Genomic DNA, 19546 nt, shown 5'->3' with positions numbered 1-19546 from the left:
TTAGAAATCAATTTGATTAGAAATCAATTTCTAATCATTAAAAATATATATATGTATGTTCTATAGCATACATGGGGGTGGTCTTCTTGCTCTGAGTTGAAAATCCAAGGTGTGCCCTTAGCAAATGTAAAGAATGTACAAAAAAAAAAAGAGCATACAAACAACTGAATAAATTGCATAAATCAAGAGACAAGTAGATGATAAATTACATGTTACATATGTTAGCTCTGCAAGTTCTAGCCTAGCACGGATTCTTTTTATCTAATTACATATTTATGAAAATCATTTATTATATTTGTATCCCCTATTAAAATATAAAAAAACAAGACTCTTAACTTTTTTTTTTTTTTAATTTATTTTTATTTATTTATGATAGTCAGAGAGAGAGAGAGAGAGGCAGAGACACAGGCAGAGGGAGAAGCAGGCTCCATGCACCGGGAGCCCGATGTGGGATTCGATCCCGGGTCTCCAGGATCGCGCCCTGGGCCAAAGGTAGGCGCCAAACCGCTGCGCCACCCAGGGATCCCTAGACTCTTAACTTTTAAAAATATTTTCATCCTCAGAGACTAATAATGGGCCTAAGACTCTAGTTACTCAATGTTTATTAAATAAAATGAAAAATATTTACATTTCATTGGGCAATTATATTGCATTAAACACTAAGTATTGTCAGTATGCTAATTTGAAAACATTATCAAATATTACACATGAAGAAATTGAGTTCAATGATATAAAATAATATCCCCAAGATCAAACAAGTGGTTGAGCCTGTATTCAACTGAAGTTCTCAAGTAAAATAACAATTATTAATACCATGATAGTAATAGTAGCTAAGACATAAAATACTAAGTGCCAGAACATTTTCTAATCCCTTATTCATATCAGCTGGTTTAATGCATATAAACACCTCTGAAATAGGTGGGATATTACTCTTATTTTACTAAAGGGGAAAATGTGGCACCAAGAGAGAGGGGTTATGATAAGTAACCTCTACATAGTTACACAGGTGGAGGGTTGAAGAGCTGAAATTATAAAGCCAGTCTGGTTCAATAGTTATTCATTTAGACACTAAGCATTATAGCTTCTCAGAATGGCCGTTCTGTTTATGAAGCAACTTGGTCCCTGTGTGAATCTACTTCTAAATAATTACTGGATGTAGAGTACATAAATATGTTCTGGAGGTGGGAAATGTTCTAGAAATGCAGATTCATTCAGCAAATGTTAAAAAATTTCAACATGATAAGATTGGTGTATGCAAATAATAAAGATCATAATCCTAAGAAAAATCCTAAGAAAAATTTTTATGATGTAATTATTACTTGGCGATGTGCTTTTCAAACAGCACAGTTAAGTAAAATAAGGACTATCCTAGAAGAAAAAAAAATTCTTAGGTTCTAATCCCCAGCTACAAAAATCAATAGCCAATGAACAGTCATTTACTTTACCTGAATCTCAGATTCTTGATCTGTTCAATGAGGATTATAAACTCCTGATACGATTGCTGTAATGAGCTATTAGAATAATTATTGACTTAATGTTTGTGAAAAGGCTGTGTACAGCAAGTGCTATGCAAATTTTCAGTAATATCTTAATGATTTATTTACACTTAACTCCTATACAAGATAGTAAACTTCTTCAGAACAGTGTATATATATAATATGTCTTGGAAGGTCCCAGAATATCCAGCAAAATGTCTCATACTTAGATTTTCCCCTAGAGAACAGAATGACCGAATGTTCAAGCTCTGATATAGGTAAACATTCCTCTGAAATCATTCATTCATTACATTTTCCAGCTTGGGCAAATGATTTATATTCTTTGACTTAACATTACTCATCTAAAAATATATATAATAAGATCCGTGACTCCTTCATAAGGTTTTTAAATAAGACATTAAAACACTGTTTACAAACCAGTGATACGTAGTAAATGTGTAATAAATGTTACAGATGTGGAAATACATATTCATGAAAAGTTAACAATATATTAATGAGACCAAACAAGGAAATCTGCACTGTAACATAGGGGACCATTTCAAATAAGATTTTCTGAAGTGGTTTATGTTTAAATGGCATACCTTGGGGGTTAAAAGGCCATTTATTTTTATGAAACTTTAAACACACTGAGTTTGTAGTCTAGCTTCTCTTATGAGGATTCTCATAGGACCAATCATCCTGGTTTTCTCAGGACTGTTCCAGTTTCAGAAACTTCCTCAAGGTAGAAGCTATGGTAGAACTATCACTCCAAACCTAGGCAAAATATGACAATCAGCCACCAATGTTCAAAATAATCTAGTCACACAGGAATCCTCTAGCCAAGCACCTGATCCTATGTTTTCTGCTTCCTGTAACACATCAGAGAGTAAAAAGTTCCCCAACTCTTTTTCACATCTAAACCATGTGTTGGTTGTTGGAACAACTCAATTGTCATGGGACCCTTCTGGCCTGGTAAACAATTGCACATGGTTTTGCTGTCTCTATCTCCTGTGCTAGATTCTAAAATGAGAAATATACAACTCTTATTTCTCTTTTTAATATATTTTCATTCTGTAAACATTTCCATTTTTATTTCTCTATCCTTTGGTGTTTTTGAGAGTGAAATACACTCTAATCTCCCCCCACTTGCAGGTAAGAGTAGATTGGAAAAGGTTGATCTATTGCTTATGTGTATTTTATCTCAACTTCCCTGAATGTTTCATGCCTCTCTGCTTCATTTATTTACCGATTCATTGAGCATCTGCTGTCTGCCTGGCTTTTTATTAGGTGTAGGTATAGAGATGAGCTAATAAAGGAAACTTATCAATGAGGATAACATAGGTTAACAAAAAAAGTTAGAATAAATTTTTAGAGTTCAGTCTGGCTGAGCAGGGAAAGAATAAGAAATGTTTCACATGGAGTGAAGCTTGAGCTTGAGTTGAAAAATGAATAACTTTTCTTTGATTAGAAGAAGTTTGGGGAATAGAAATTATCGTCCTAGTCAGAGAGAACCATATGGAGGTTATAAAACATTTTGGTGTTTTCAGAGAAGTGCAAGTGGTTCAGAACCAGTAGAGAATAGAATAAAAGGAAAGGTAAGACTTATAAAAAAAATTAGGCTAGAAATTAGGCAGGGCAATACTATGAAGACCCAATACATGGTGAATATTACTTTTTTTCCTCTGTCTTTCTTTTACTGTGCCTATCTGTTTACCCATTTGTGGTCTTCAGAAGTTTTAACAAATTGAGTGAAAATAACAGAAGAAAGTGATGCATTTCCTTTCCCTTTTCTATCATTACTAAAAATCAGTGAGTATGGGAGTAAAAAATAATAAAACCGCTGGCAACTATATTTGCCTTTTGACTAATGTATGTCTTAGTACATTTACAATGTTATTTCCATCATAAAATTCATTTAAAAACAAAATAAAACCAAATAAAAGTGCTGCCAAAGAGGCTTGATGCTGCTTAGATTATATAAGATTTACTCAATATAGAATGACAGCATAGAGAAGGAAGCCATAGTAACATAGGGCCAGAGCAGTAGCAAAAAAAAAGAAGAAAAAAAAGAAAGAAAGAAGAAAGAAAGAAAGAAAGAAAGAAAGAAAGAAAGAAAGAAAGAAAGGAAAGAAAGAAAAGAAAGAAGAAAGAAAGAAAGAAAGAAAGAAAGAAAGAAAGAAAGAAAGAAAGAAAGAAAGAAAGAAAGAAAGAGAGAGAGAGAAAGAAAGAAAGAAAGAAAGAAAGAAAGAAAGAAAGAAAGAAAGAAAGAAAGAAAGAAAGAAAGAAAGAAAGAAAGAAAGAAAGAAAAGGAAGGGAAGGGAAGGGAAGGGAAGGGAAGGGAAGGGAAGGAATGGAAAAGATTTACATAAAGAAGACATTACATCAGACACTGCATTTCCGGTTGTCTCTACCTATCACCACCACACATGATTTCATTCTCTTGTGATCCAAGCAGCAGGAACAGAGGAAAGCACATAATCATAGCACAGCTACTGAAATTCAGGAAATTAACACTTTAACAACACTGTTATCTAATCAACAGGTTTTGTTAATGTCTTCAATTGTCTAAGTAATGTTCTTTATTGAAAAAGAAAATCTAGAATCATGCATTGGCTTCATTTGTCATATTTTAATCCTTCAATCTGGTATACCTTCTGAGCCTGTCTTTTTTTTCTTTTCTCTTATTTTCCTTCTTTTGAGTATTTCTTGATGCTGACATTTTTTAGATGCTGAAGGTTTTAGAGTTATTTAAAAATATTCATCGATTTGGGGTTGTGTGACATTACTTCATGAGTTTTAGTTTAATATCCTTTTGGCAAAAATACTTCATACTTTATAACGATGTTATATGTTAGATAGGAAGGTACATATTGTGAATTTGTTTAATTACTGTTGATAATGCTCAAGAAAGAACTTAATAAATCCTGATAATAATTTAACATGATAAAGCCGTGGCCAGGAAGTTTAAGTTTCCAGTTAATCAGGCAAAATTTGGACTAATTTGTGCTGTGATATATATACATGTGGAAAAAAGAGATTACTTACAGGGGTTTATACTTAAACAAAATACATTTATTTACTGAAAGAGAGAAAGAGAGAGCAGGGAGAGGGACAGAGAGAGGAGAGAAAAAATCTCAAGCAAGGTCCATGCTCAGAGTGGAGCCACATATGGGGCTTGATCTCAAGACTCTGAGATCATGACCTGAGCTGAAATCTAGGGTCTGATCCTTAACCAACTGAGCTACACAGGTGCCCCAAACAAAATACACTTAAAACCATGAAAGAGTCCTAGAATAATGTTGAATATTTCTTGAATAACTTCCAAATTTATTAACACAAGTGACATTTCATAAAATAACCAATAAGTTTTGATATTTAAATCCAATTACAGTGTTATCATGAATGGCCATACTAGTTCTGACAGCTGCTTATGCAGGTTTAAGTTTTTATTTAAATTCCAGTTAGTACAATGTTAGTTTCAGATGTATAATATAGTGACTAATTCAACACTTCCATACAACACCCAGTGCTCATCAAAGCAAGTGCACTCCTTGATCCCCACCACCTATTTTACCCATTCTCTCACTGTCCCTCCCCTCTGGTAACCACCAGTTTGTTCTCTATAGTTGAGTCTTGTTTCTTGGTTTACCTCCCTTTCTCTTATTTTTTTCTCTTTGCTTGTCTGTTTTGTTTCTTAAATTCTACATATGAGTGAAATCATGTTATTTATCTTTTTCTGACTGACTTATTTCACTTAGCATAACACTCTCTAGCTCCACCCATGTTGTTGCAAATGGCAAGATTCATTCTTTTTTTCTTTTTCTTTTGGCTGAGTAATATTCCATTGTATGCATATATGCCACCTCTTTATCCATTAATCAGTTGATGGACACTTGGGCTGTTTCCATAATTTGGCTATTATAGATAATGCTGCTATAAACATTTAGGTACATATATTCCTTAGAATCAGTATTTTTGTATTCTTTGGGTAAATAGCTGAGTAGTGTCATTGTTGGGCTTAGGGTAGTTCTATTTTTTACCTTTTGAAGAACCTCCATACTGTTTTCCACAGTGGATGTACCCATTTGCACTCCCACCAACAGTGCAAGAGGGTTCCCCTTTTCCACATGCTTGCCATCACTTATTATTTCTTGTCTTTTTGATACTAGCCATTCTGACAGTTGTAAGATGGTATCTCAATGTCGTTTTGATTTGTATTTCCCTGATGATGAGTGATGTTGAACATCTTTTCATGTGTCTGTTAGCTATCTGTATGTCTTTTTTGGGAAAATGTCTATTCATGTCTTCTGCCCATTTCTGAATTGGATTATTTGTTTTCTGGGTATTGATTTTTACAAGTTCTTTATATATTGTGGATACTAACCCTTTATCAGATGTGTCATTTGCATTTAACATAGCACACTGAGGGCAGACAATATACCTTATTCACTGTTTGATCAAGGGCTAACTCATAGTTATTTCTAAATAAATATTTTAGTAGACTTTATTTATACCTTAAAAAGATATCCTTGAGTTCTAAATGTTTATTAATTCAGAGTAATCTTTTTTCCAGTTTTGATTAATAAGGTTTGTGTTGACTAGTTCAGTAAATGATTATTAACAGCTTCTCAAAATCCTTGTGATAAACATTGTGAATTAAAAAATATGATCCCTTACCTTAAAAATGTACATTATTGTATTATACTGGTTATCATATTTTATAATTTCAATTTTAATATTACCTATGGGAAATGCATTTTTCCGAAGTTACTGTGAAGTTATTTTTAAATATATGGGCTTTGGTGTTAAAATAAAAAAATAAAAAATGTCTGGATTCAGTTTACAGAATTATGTCTTTCTAGAAATGTCACTTTGTAAATTTAGTAAGCAGTTTCTTCATAAGCAGGATTATTGTGAGAACTAATGTAAAGGAGATAATGTATCAAACTGTAAGTCATATAATTTTAATTCAAAATAGGCAAATGAAGTTATATCAATTATTTAATAATTGTATGCCTTTGCCAAAGATGAGTTTAATATTTCAAGATACCTGTTTTTTTTATATTTAGGATTCTGAATTAATTTGAGAATGTGTTATCTTTTCTTAATTATGCTTTTTTTAAATGAATTATTTTGATTTATTTATTATTTTAAGTAATTTTTCTTATGTATTACATAAAATATTGCTGCTGTACTACAGAAGGATAGAAAGGTAAAGGGTTACTTAGATTTCCTAATATTGTTATACTATATTTATTAAGGTGCTACTGGTTAAGGCTACTTAATACTCTAATTTTATTTCAAGTGGAGTTGTTTTTTTTTTCCTTCAAAAGTAAAATTAATCCTTGAAAATGCTATATCATGTTTGGAATCAGTAATAGTTTGGGATTTAAGTTGTATTTTATTACTTTAATAATTTTGTAAATGGTTTGTAGCCTGTCAAAAGATATACTTATCCTCGGCTCAGCACCTAATCCATTATAGTTGACTGTAATTCTATGTCTATGTGCCCTTGCTTCTCAACCTCCAATACATTTAAATAACTTTGGCTGAGGTACAAAGGTAATAAGAATAAAGAAGTTGCAGACAGCAATGCAGTATACAGTTTCTTTAAGCATATTATTTTTCCCAGCATGCACACTGCACATGTAAATTTAAGTGTATAATTTAGATACTACAGACGTTTAAGCTTAGTAATTTTTGACATATAAATAATCTATAAGGACTTAGTGTAGTTGTTTTAAACCTGACATTGAGGAAGCTAGAATCACCTCTACTATGGCCAATATCAAACACTTTGAAAAACTGATGAAACAGCTATCTATTTTATTAGTTAAATAGATATGATTTGTTTATCATTACATTTTGTAATTATAGTATTTTGGGTGTCAAAATGAGTTTAGAAAATGGAATATTTTTTTAAAAGCATTAAATTTTCTTGATTTGTATCGTAGTTTTAATTTAATTTGAATCAAAATCTCATAGGGAATTTCATAGCACTTCAAAATATAATCCCAAAATGCTAACAGTGGTTCAAATAATGGACTAAGCTTAAGAAAATGAAGTATTTTAAGAAGGATAAATTACAAAGAGTTTCCCCACCACATACTTAAAAACAGTCTGTAGCTTTAAACAGTTTACTTTGTGAACCAATGTACATTGAAATAAATATATGTATCTTAACGAATGAGCCCATCATCCATGTAATTATTCTGCCTAAAAACCTAGTTGTTGCAATTAAAATCTCCTTTTGTCTCACTTCCAATAGCTAGTCTGGCTAAATTTTAGCCTAAATATCCCTTAAGGTCTGCCCTTTTACCTCTCTCTCTCAAATTATCATCGTTCCAAATTCAGTATCATTTTTTACTTGGATAAATTATTCATTTTAGTCACTACACGTTTCAGATGTCGCATATACTAGCCTAAGTGAATTGTTTTAAGTTCAGTGTCAATCTTTTATTAACATTCTTCAGTGACTTACCAACCACCATTGCTCTTCTCAAGCCAATGCAATGCCACTTAAACATTCTGAACAGTCCGCTTAGTCCAGCCCCTGTTTTTTCTCCAGCTAGGTGGCTTACTTGTCTTCCTTCCTCTTTGCTACACTAGCATGCCTACAAATCCCCGAATTTACCCTGTGCCCTGGTACATCAGGACCATCGCACATGTTCTTTCTTTTGCCTATGATGCTTTCTCCCCAATCCTATACGTCCCCTCCTATGAATAATTTCTTAGAACTCAGTTCAAAGTCAGCAAAACCATTCTGTAAAACATCCTACACTTTTCTATTGAAATGGACAAGTTTTAGTTATAAATATAGTGTGCGGTTATTTGAGTAGTGTCTGTCTCTTCCATTAAGATTTAAGTCACATTTTATGTCTGCTTTTGCCCAACATTTCATTCTCATTATCCAACAGAGTGCCTGACAGAGAGTAAGGGCTCACTGATTTAATATATGATGAAACAGGAATGTTGGTTTTCCAAAGTATTTTATTTTCAGTTTCAAAAGCATTGAATATTATTTAATTTATGCCACTCTGTTGCCCACTTAACTTCATCAGAATCATCAAGTTAACACAGAGCCTAGAGGACATAGGTCTCTTAAAACAGACACAAGTCTCTTAAAACACACCTAGCCTTTAAAACTTACTTCATGCTTTAATTCTCTATGGACCATTTGCCTTTGCCAAGTTGATTTACTCTTTATCTCCCAAAGATGTATCCCATATTCTTCTGTTTCAGCATGTCTGTGCTTCAGGACCCTTCAGCTCTACAAAGACTTACCTAAGGGGAATGTTCATTGTCTTCTAATGCGTGTGTTTATATATAAGATATATAACTTCATAATATATATTTATATTACATACATAATTATACATATATGATTGAGAATTTTTGTATACTGCCATGCATACTTTCATATTTCATGTATGTATATGACTTACAACTAGATTTCATTTTTTTTAAAAGATTTTATGATTTACTCATGAGAGACACAGAGAGGCAGAGACATAGGCAGAGGGAGAAGCAGGCCCCTGCAGGGAGCCCGATGTGGGATTCAATCACAGGAACCCAGGATCACGACCTGAGCAAAAGGCAGACTCTTAAACACTGAGCCACCCAGGTGCCCTACAACTAGATTTTAAATTATCATATATATGAACAAGAGTTGTGTTTTATATGAAATCATATTGTTAATAAGGATTTGCAAAACCTTATTGATTAATTGATGGATGCATTAAAAATTTAATTTTTAATTTAAATTTAAAATTTAGAAATTAGAAATTGAACTAAAGAATTATGAAAAATAGACTTAGTGCAAATGTACGTTCAATGATTTTATATGATGTCCTAGTCTATGTAATTCAAAAACATTTCATAATAACAAGTTAAGATTTCAAGAAGTTTTAATTTTCCTGATTAGCAATCACGAAGCATTCTTATACAGAGGGTGATCTGATTAAAACAGTGATTTTTCAGGAGTGATCTAGCAATAACAAACTTACCCAGTAATTCAACAAATAAATATGTTATGTTCCAGTTAAAGGATCGATGCTGAAGATGTGAAGGTTTGTGAGATGAGTCTGGGTCTTGTTCTTTATGAATTTTCAGAATTAAAGATGGTTAACATTAATTTTTAGTCTAGAATGGCATGGGGAAAGTCTGCAGAAATTCTGGTAAGAGTTGGTAATTATTGCACAGACAGAATTATACTTGAAGATGTTGACTATGAGCTAGAGATGAAAGAGTACTACAAAGTGGCGCAGAGTACTACAAAGCCCCGGTGGCGCAGCGGTTTGGTGCCGCCTGCAGCCCAGGGTGTGATCCTGGAGAGCCGGGATCAAGTCCCACGTCAGGCTCCTTGCATGGAGCCTGCCTTTCCCTCTGCCTGTGGCTCTGCCTCTGTGTGTGTGTGTGTGTGTGTGTGTGTGTGTGTGTATGTCTCTCATGAATAAATAAAATCTTTAAAAAAAAAAAAAAGTACTGCAAAGAGAGATTGGCAAGATTTGAACACTGATTGCAGAGATTTTATTCACAAAGTGCTCCACACAGTATCTGAATCAAATTTGCCTGAGATTCTTAATGAAATGCAGGTTTCTAGGGTCTATCTCAGCTTTACTGAATCAAAATCTCTCTGAGTGGATGGCAGACATCAAGCCATTTAAGACAGATGTAAAATATTTAACCTGAGGATTAAAAACATAGTATTTAAAGACAAGATAGCAAGTTTGGTTTCTCTGTTTGTAGGAAATCTGACTAGAACATCCCACAAATTATTGGAGATATAAAGCAGACAATTTTTGAGAGGTGGAAAATCCATTTAAACAAACAGCTTATTTAGCCTCTATGTAATTTGAATTTATTTTTAACAAATAATTACTTTCCCAGTTCATAACATTTATCTCATAGATTGAATCTCTATATATAATCATTTGAATTAGCATCTTATGTTAAAGTCCTTATAATTCTCAATTATAGTTTTGTGAATGATTTTAATGACTTTCATTATTTAATATTCTTTAGTGACCCCCGTTTACTTATTGCATTCATTATTTTCATGAAATTTTCTAAATTTTATTTTTCATATTTTATGTACTTGTTTACAGTTCTCTTACTTAAGCGGGCATAAAGGATTGCAGACCTTCCACATCTGGTTCTATGTTGTTGAATCTTTTAAAATAAAATATTTGTACTAAGAGATAAAGTTAGTTATATTTTTTCATTTTATTTGTCATTGCGCACATTTAGTTTTAAATACTTTTAACAATTACATTTCAATATTTTAGTCCTAGTTTAAAGTAGAAAAAATTGGGCATTAAGTTACTTTATTTTTCTAATCTAGAACTGTTTCAAAAATCAATTAGACTTCTAAAACAGGTAAAAGTGGTCAAAATTCTAATTTTATCCTGTTATGAATTTTATATATTTAGGGTTCTACCAAGATTTGAAAGATTAGGCGTCATGATGTGTAACACATAGACACTAAATGAATACATTAACGTATATGTATGATGGAGCCATCAATGTGCTCTGGAAATGCACAGTTGGATATCATTATGATCCCTCCCCTCAAGCAGTTGTGGTTTACCAGAAAGAGGTATATGTAGGTCAAAGATCTAGTGTCTGCCATAAATGTATCATTGTCAATGAAGTTGGCATTATATTTTAAACATTCAATTGGGCAATATGATCTGTTCATTATCGATTTAATCACCTTTCATTATTGCCGTCCCATCATTTTTTCTAATTGCTCAGTATTTTTTATCACTGAATTATCAAAGTTACATAAGTGAATTTATCATTTTCCTAAGCTCCTCAAATCTATTTTTACTTACCTGCATAACAAAAATATGCATATTAAAAAGTGTGGTGAATAAGAAAGCAATAATGACATTTATTTAATTTGCACTACATAATATATTCTTTATGCATTGCCTTTAATCTCATTGTGAATTAAATATTTTCATTTGAAGTAATACTTGAAAAATTATCATATTTAAATTTTATGTGGATATAATTGATTAAAATTTTAGATTCTGGATTAACCAGTGGTCATTATGCACACTCTTATACAACGGAAAGTCAAAAGTTAAAAATAGAGACATTTGATCATCTGCTTAGTTCATGAATAAAATTTCAGCTAAAAATTTACATTTTAATTGTTAAAAATCTTACCGTATTAGTAAGCTTCTCTTTTATATTTGCCTATACTAAAATGGCTCATACTGTGATAGTATTTGCATGTCCTACATGATCTATACTTACCAATTTTAAAGTAATTCCTTTGGGTAAGGTAATATGGGTTAAGAGGTAGCTACACAGTATACTGAGCCTAAATTACAGCAATCACACACACCAGGAGGGGGATGGGAATAAAGAGAGGGAGACTGACTAAATTGCCTATTAGCTCTATAAAAAAAATTAAGCTATTTTCATCTGGAGAATTATCTTGCTCTTGTGGGGAAAAAAAAACCCATAGAATTTTGAGTCAGACTGACCAGAACTGCATTTACTTTCTAACATTTTCTGGTTGTGAAACTCTGGGAGAGCTACTCAAGCTTTCTGATCCATAATTTACTTAATAGAAAAATGGAAATATGAAAACCTCAGAGAGATTTTCTGAGCATATAATAAAATTGATACATATTTTCCCCTGCACTTTAGAATCAGAGCCATTCATACGTATTTTTCTTTATTATTTCTTTACACAGGCTCACCCATTTCATAGCTCTCTTCTACATGCCAATGGCTCCCAGATATATATCGTTAACTGTTACATTTATTATATTATAATTTTCTAAAACACAAATTCAATAATCTCATATAAATATAAAATAAATACATAGCAAAGATCCTGTTTAATTCATTAATTAATGACATGATCTTAAAACTGGCCCAAAAAGCATGTGCCAAAATAGCTATAGTTATGTGTTTAAATATGTATACATGCATGTATGTATAATATACAATTTAATAAGGAAATGTTAGAATAAGATTTCTGAGTTAGAGCTCAAACTGGTTAATGTCTTATAGGTCAAGAAAGTATAACCTTTCTTTTCTATTCTACAAGATAGAAATGATATTCATATATACTCAACAATAACAACAACAAATCTACAAGTTAGCCTCTACCCCTTCAATACAGTGGAAAAATGGCCTAGTTCATAGGAAATCTTATGAAAGAACACAAAGTTATCTCTTTTTTCTGTTTCCAAGTTTGGGATAATTTATATGTAAATGTCTACATACATGTAGACTTAATTTTATATAATAACAATATATAACTATAATACAATATAATAAAATATATGTAACAGGTTTTTTTACTAAGTTGACATTTCCAGTTGGTTGTCTGCTAGTGTCATCATAGTAATCCTATCTGAAACATACACATACATTCAATCACTTCTTTCCTTTTTTTATTTCAGGAAATAATGCCATCATCTCTCCATCTCTTCAAGCCTCAACTCTAAACATTGTCAATCCTTTGATACTCCTTTTCCGTTATATGCACATACCGCCACCATCATGTCTTGCTTTCAGTACTTAAACTGTATTATAAATGTATCTACTTTGCTTGAATTTCCATTAGTACTTCTATTCCACAGCCTCTCACCTGTATCACCGCTGTGGCTGATTAACAGGTTACCATTACTTCCAACCTCAACTCCTTACAATCCATTTTCCACCTGTATGCCGCTAAACCATCCAATGGCTACCCGTTACTCTTTATACAAAATTATTACTCCTGTCTAGAAAGTTCTGTGATCTGGCTCTGGATTAACTTGCCAAATTCACCTCATACCATTCCCTGCTATGCACTCACTGTCTTCAGCCACACTGATCTTCCTGTTTCCTGAATTCTCCAAACTCTTATCCATTTTGACAATAGTTTATTATCCCTGTTCCCATAATGCTCATCCCAGGGTCATCTTTTATTTGGATCTATGCTTAAATATAACCGCTTATGAGAGACTTCCTTGATCACTGAATTTACTCTATGTTTTAAAATTTTATTTCTTTATTTGAGAAAGAGAAAGCACAAGAGGAATGAGAGACAGAGAAAGAAACAGACTCCCCAGTTAGCACAGAGAGTGACTTGGGCCATCCCAGGACCCCAAGGTCACAACTGGAGCCTAAGTCAGATACCTAATCTACTGAGCCATCCAGGCACCCTAATCACTGAATTTAAATTAGCACTTCCCCATTACTCTGTATCATGCCATCCCACTTTATTTTCTTCAGAACATAACACAACACATATTCTTATTAGTTGGTCTTGTTTCCACTGGAATATTAGATCCATGAGAATAATTATTTATTCCTCTGATTCAACACGGTGTCCTCAGTATCCAGGAAAGGTCCAGACACATGGTAAGCACTTAACACATTATTTGTAAAAAATAAATAAATAAAAATGAATGAGTGACACAGATGAAGTGCTAGATAAGCTAAGCTCCGAACAAAAGTGAATTTCTTAGAGAAAATATTTGGATCTACTAAACACTAAATTCACATTTATTTTTCCTAGTTTTAGCTATGGCTAAATTGTAATTAAATTCAAATGTGTTGTCAGAACCAAAAGATCATTTTTCAGTTACTATTTGTGATAATGCAGTTTGGAATTTACTCAAGAAATAGTCTATGTCAAATAAGTACTCCTTATGGTAGTAAGTATAATATTTTGTATAAATGTGAATTCTAATAACTTACCTTTTTCTTTTCAAAATGCTTTGATAGTGGTTTTTCTTTTTTTTTTTAAGTTTTTATTTATTTATTCATGAGAGACACAGAGAGAAAGAGAGGCAGACACAGGCAGAGGAAGAAGCAGGCTCCCCTAAGTGAGCCTGATGTGGGACTCGATTCTGAGACCCTGGGATCATGCCCTGAACCAAAGGCAGAGGCTCAACTCTTGAACCGCCCAAGTGCCCCAATAGTGGTTTTTCTACATCCTTAAAATGTTTTTGTTTACACCATCAGAACCTGTTCTTTACTATAAAGTTTGTGCCTAGAAAAAGGAAGGACGCTCACAATAACAGAGGATCGATAGTGTTTTGACTTTTAAGCAACAATTTTAGGGATACCTACCCTTCTGACTTATAACCGAACACGTGAAATGGAATCTAAACTGAGGCTGCTTCAGAGGATTCAACTATGTCTGTTTTGTACTTTTTTAGGACTATACTTCCATGATTTATCTCATAGACGATTTACTAAATATTTTATTTTGTTATATTTGTCTAGTGTGTACTGGTATACTAATTTAATGATAGATGGGTTATTTTGTTTTGTTTTCCCTAGTGGTCTGAACATTGGTGAATTCAAGAAATTCCCTCTAGGAGTAGGAGAACTAAAGGTCATTTACTTGTTGGATTTACAGCTGTTTGTACTGAGAGAGAGCAATTCATTTTTTTATTCTTTGCTTTTAATGTCAGAGAGCTTATGACCCTATGGCATTTTCCATCACCTTTAGGGGCATCCAAGGGCAAAGAGTATTCGTTTTACAATTAGTCGTGCAGATTAGAATCTGTGGAGTGGAAAATAGAACAGTTTGTACTGTCAGGGTCATGGTATAGTATCTTTAGCAGGATTGAAAAGTGATCTGACCTAGATTAGACACATTAGCAAATCACTGAAAGATCCCTGGGAGACTGTGTAGGGAAAAAGGAATGATAACCAGAGGCTAATTTGAAAGCCAGTTCTAACTATTGATCATTTCGTGTTTGTTTTTTAAGGAAAAAAACTGGGAATGTGTGTATTTGTGTGTGTGTGTGTGTGTGTGTGTTAATGTAAATACATTTGTCAACATAGACATTCAATCATTTGAACTACATATTCACATATTTTAGCCACTAGAACTGTGCCTGGTATTTAATGGCCACTGACTAAATCCCTAAATACTTGCTGAATGCAAGTTGTGTGAATAAGAGTGTATTTCTTTCTGAGAAGCCCTGGGAGATATATCAGGCCCAAGAGGAGCCCATGTAAAGACCTGGAAACAGAATAAGCTTACTCACCATTGTAGGGCAAATGCTTCAGAGAAAGGTACAGGGAATTGAAAGAAAACCCCATCTGACATGGCAGGAAATCCAGCAGCTGAAGTGAGAGTTGCAGGTCAGGCAGGCTGTTTTAGGGAGTTCAGCAGGAGGTCCCTGTGTTAGCAGGACTGTGGGACTCAATTGTTAACTTGGTGGGAAGTGTGAGATCAGGAAGGCAGGCTGGATCATGCTAGTCAGGGACAGAGCTGGGGGTCAAGCCCCAGGTCCTAGAATTTTATGTGGGAATTTGAGGTAAACAAAGTTATAGAGTAGCCTTAGTGGCAGGAGCATATTAAGGCCTCTTTTAAGGAACAAGAGCTAAAAACATAAACCAGAGCATAAACTACGACTATCAGTTTTGCCTGCTATTGAGTGAGGCACTTGATTTATGGAAATTGGTCAGTTAATCAGAAGAGTAATTTAAAACTGGTTATTATTAAAAAGTTATAATTAGGTAACTTAAGATTTTATTTTAATAAAATACATGGATATATACATTTGCCAGTCTATTCATGTAGTGCCAAGATTTTTTTTCCTCTGTGTGTTGATCCATTGATTTGAATTCCACTTTGTATGGAAGGGCAGAAAAAGGCTAACTTAGCAGACCTGGATTGCTCAGAATCCTGCACATTCCAAATAAGGTATAAGCTTCAATACTAGACTTTGGCTTGCTTTTTAGGAGATAATTCTGAACCCTTGGAATATGCTACTTGATAAGAATATTTTTATATGTCTGAGGCTTTGGGCCACTCTGAACTGAAACCTGTTTTTTTGTTTTGTTTTGTTTTTTAATTTCATTATTTTATTTTTTATTTTTATGCCCGAAATCTTGGGCCACGTTGTACCAGTTTAAAAATAATGTAATGTATGATGAATGCCTTTTTTTGCTCTGAGGGAACTTGGGATCTGAGTAGTTGAGGCACTATTTGCCTGTTTTACTGACCTCCAGTAAAAATTCTGGGTAATACTCAAGTGAAATTAACTGATTAGAAGCATTTTGCATGGGTTGTTTATTAGAAGCATCATTGGGAGGAGAATTAAATGTGTCCCCAAGCGATTTCACTGGGAGTAGAACCTGAAGTTTCTGTCTGATTTCTCCTGGAGTTTGCCCCATGCAGCTTTTCCCTTTGTTGATTTTAAAATCATTTTAAAATGTTTCCTTTTTCTGTAATAAACCATAACAGTCAGTATAATAGCTTTTAAGAGTTCTCTAATTTCTTCTAGAGAATGATTTGAGCCTGAGAGTTGTCTTAGGAACCCCTGACACAATTTTCTATATAGGTCACACCCATAATGCTTTATGTAAGATTTCTGGTTTTAATTTCTTTGAGGAAGGGGAACTTAATAGAATCTGAGTGAGAGTCTTCCCAAATTTTATGATTTTTGAGTTAATGGAAAAGTTCAATTTATAAAAACATGTACGAGAAGTAATGCAATTGACTCTTGTTGGGTATACAGAAGAACAAGAGGGAGTTGAAATGCAGGAATAATTGTCCTTGAAAAATAACACAATTATTGAGCATGTCGTGTTTGCCAGGCCTTATTGTATGCAGTTTATGTTTGAACTCACCTAGTCCTCAGTGGTGTCATTTAGGAGATGTCTAGTGGATACAATGAGATGAATAGCTATTAATAAGCTAGGGTGATTCAAGAAAGGGTTTGAGTTTCAACTTAGCTTATTAATGAAATATGTTCCTAAATACTCTATTTTATGAATGGCTTAATATCCATTTTATTGAAAACCATGGTTATCCTTCATAATTTTATTTTAGGAGATGAAATTTGTTACCGGCATTCTAATTTTTTTTTCTTTTATCTATTTATGATAGTCACACACACAGAGAGAGAGAGAGAGGCAGAGACATAGGCAGAGGGAGAAGCAGGCTCCATGCACTGAGAGCCAGACGTGGGATTCGATTCCGGGTCTCCAGGATCGCGCCCTGGGCCAAAGGCAGGCGCTACACCGCTGTGCCACCCGGGGATCCCAGGCATTCTAAATAATCACAAATCATGTATTGAGGGAATGCCATATAATGAGATCCCTGTTCAAGAATTAGTCTAAGATATCATCCCATTTCAACTTTAGATGGTTTCTTTGCAGTTTTCTTCTCCAGTGTAGATTAGAAATGGGACATTTCCATTTCCATTTCCATTTTGTGTGGTTTTTACTCTTTCACAGCTATGGAATGCTAAATGTTACTAGACGTCAAATAAGATGTTCAGGGAAGAGGGCAATGTCCTACCTGAGACACTTGAAATCTCTTTTAGGTAAAATTTATTATAATTCATTCACTTCAAAAAGCATTTAAGAAAATGATATGCATTGGGATTTAAAATATTGAATATAAACTTTAGTTACATATAATTTTCCTAGTTTTGCTGATGTTAAACAGACATATCTATGACACATTTAATCTCTTTTAATATTATAATCTTAAAATGAGAATTTGAGGACATCTGGGTGGCTCAGTTGGTTAAGTGTCTGCCTTCAGCTCAAGTTAGGTCAGGATTCCAAGGATTCCACAGAATCCTGCATCAGCTCCCTGCTCAGTGGGGAGTCTGCTTCTCCCTCTGTCCCTCCCCCCTGCTCAGGATCTCTCTCTATGTCTCTCTCTCTCTCTCTCTCTCACTCTCATACTCTTTCTCTCTCTCAAATAAATAAAATCAAGAATTAGAATAAATTCTTGAAAAAAATAATTTGAAGGAAGATCAAATTTTCTGAAGAAAATTCATTAAATCTGAAAGGCAGTCCTTTCAACATTAAATACTACCGTGCTATTATTATTTTGAATGTTAAAAAACACTTAAAATATAAATATTTTTATGTTAATGTAAAATCTTTAAAAGATTTCTCATATCGTGTTTAGCATAAGGCATCCATTCTTTATTTTTATAATATCTAAGAAATCTGACATTCAGCACTTAGAAACGAGAACTTAAAATGTCATGTGTTGTAGACCCTCCCACTGATATATCATATCACAGCTAAACTTTTATTTTCCTTCTATAATTGTTCACAAAATAAAAAGGGGGGCTCAGCAGTGCTTGAGGAGAGATATAAAAATCAAACATTAATTTTATTCAGATGAGATGATTTGTATGCAAGCTGATCAGGCTACAAGCTTATCTCATTACAAGCTCAAGGCTGTGAGCATTTCATCATTTCTCAGATGCCATTAAGTTTAATAATATGACTGCCTGCATTGTGTATTAAAAATGTGTGGCTGTTCTGCGATTCTGTATAATGATGAAGTGTTTGTGAATATTTATTACTTCAGTCTTTAGTGCTCTCAACTTTATACTAAATAGCGAAGTTAATTGCCTATACTGTTCTAATTGCATTGTTTAGAGAATACTTTCTTTTCTTCCTCTTCAGTTGCAGAGTTATTAGTAACATGCAGATTTTTTGAAGTGCAATAATTGTCATGTGAAAACTTGCACAGACATATAATTGCACCCCAAATTGAAGCACAGTAAGTACATTTAGTCTCTGGTAGGGTCAATTAGCTCCGTGGCCTTCTTTCTGGGAATGCAAGTGGTCAGTCCTGCTGATTTTAAACAGTTATAGAGTCACTGATTTGCATATACAATTTGTTCCAAGCAATTATGGTAAGAATATAATTTTTAAATACCAAAAATGGAATGTTTGCAAGAAGTTCTTTAAAACTGGACACATTCATTAGTCATTCACTTTATTATTCTCTTCGAAAGTGGTAGTTCCAAACAAAATGGTTCAAAATGAATTTTGTTGTCATTGTTTATAATCTTTTGTTTTGGCTCTTCAAATATATCTCTGTCCTTTGTTTTGTTCTCACTGGAACCCAGTAAATATTGTCTTTTGAAACAAAGCTCTGAAATCCAAAACCTGAGGTTTGGCTTTAGTTTTGTTTCTCAAATGTTATCTTAAGGAAGCCATTTTATTTTTCTGTAGGTGCTTCTACACTGTCCAAATAATGGGTGCCCTACCGATATGTTAAATTCCATGGTGCTTTCTCCCTAAATCACAAAGGTCAGTGTTATCATAAATAATTG

At 33.4% G+C, this 19546-nt stretch overlaps 1 protein-coding gene across 11 annotated transcripts in view; it reads left to right on the top strand.

Moving 5' to 3' along the window:
* Window positions 1-19546, top strand: part of MGAT4C (MGAT4 family member C) — a 725894-nt gene that overhangs the window by 562388 nt on the left and 143960 nt on the right. Inside the window, exon 2 of one of the 11 annotated variants that reach the window (XM_072772977.1) lies at window positions 19446-19523. The exons of the other annotated variants lie outside the window; for them this stretch is intronic. The gene's annotated coding sequence lies outside the window, so the exon portion shown is untranslated. The remainder of the gene's footprint in view (window positions 1-19445; window positions 19524-19546) is intronic. 11 annotated transcript variants of the gene reach the window in all.

This window comes from Canis lupus, chromosome 13 (assembly GCF_048164855.1).
Source record: "Canis lupus baileyi chromosome 13, mCanLup2.hap1, whole genome shotgun sequence".
In the NCBI taxonomy this organism is placed as follows: domain Eukaryota; kingdom Metazoa; phylum Chordata; class Mammalia; order Carnivora; family Canidae; genus Canis; species Canis lupus.
The sequence above is the reverse complement of the archived record's forward strand: the minus strand, read 5'-3'. Positions and strand labels throughout refer to the sequence as shown.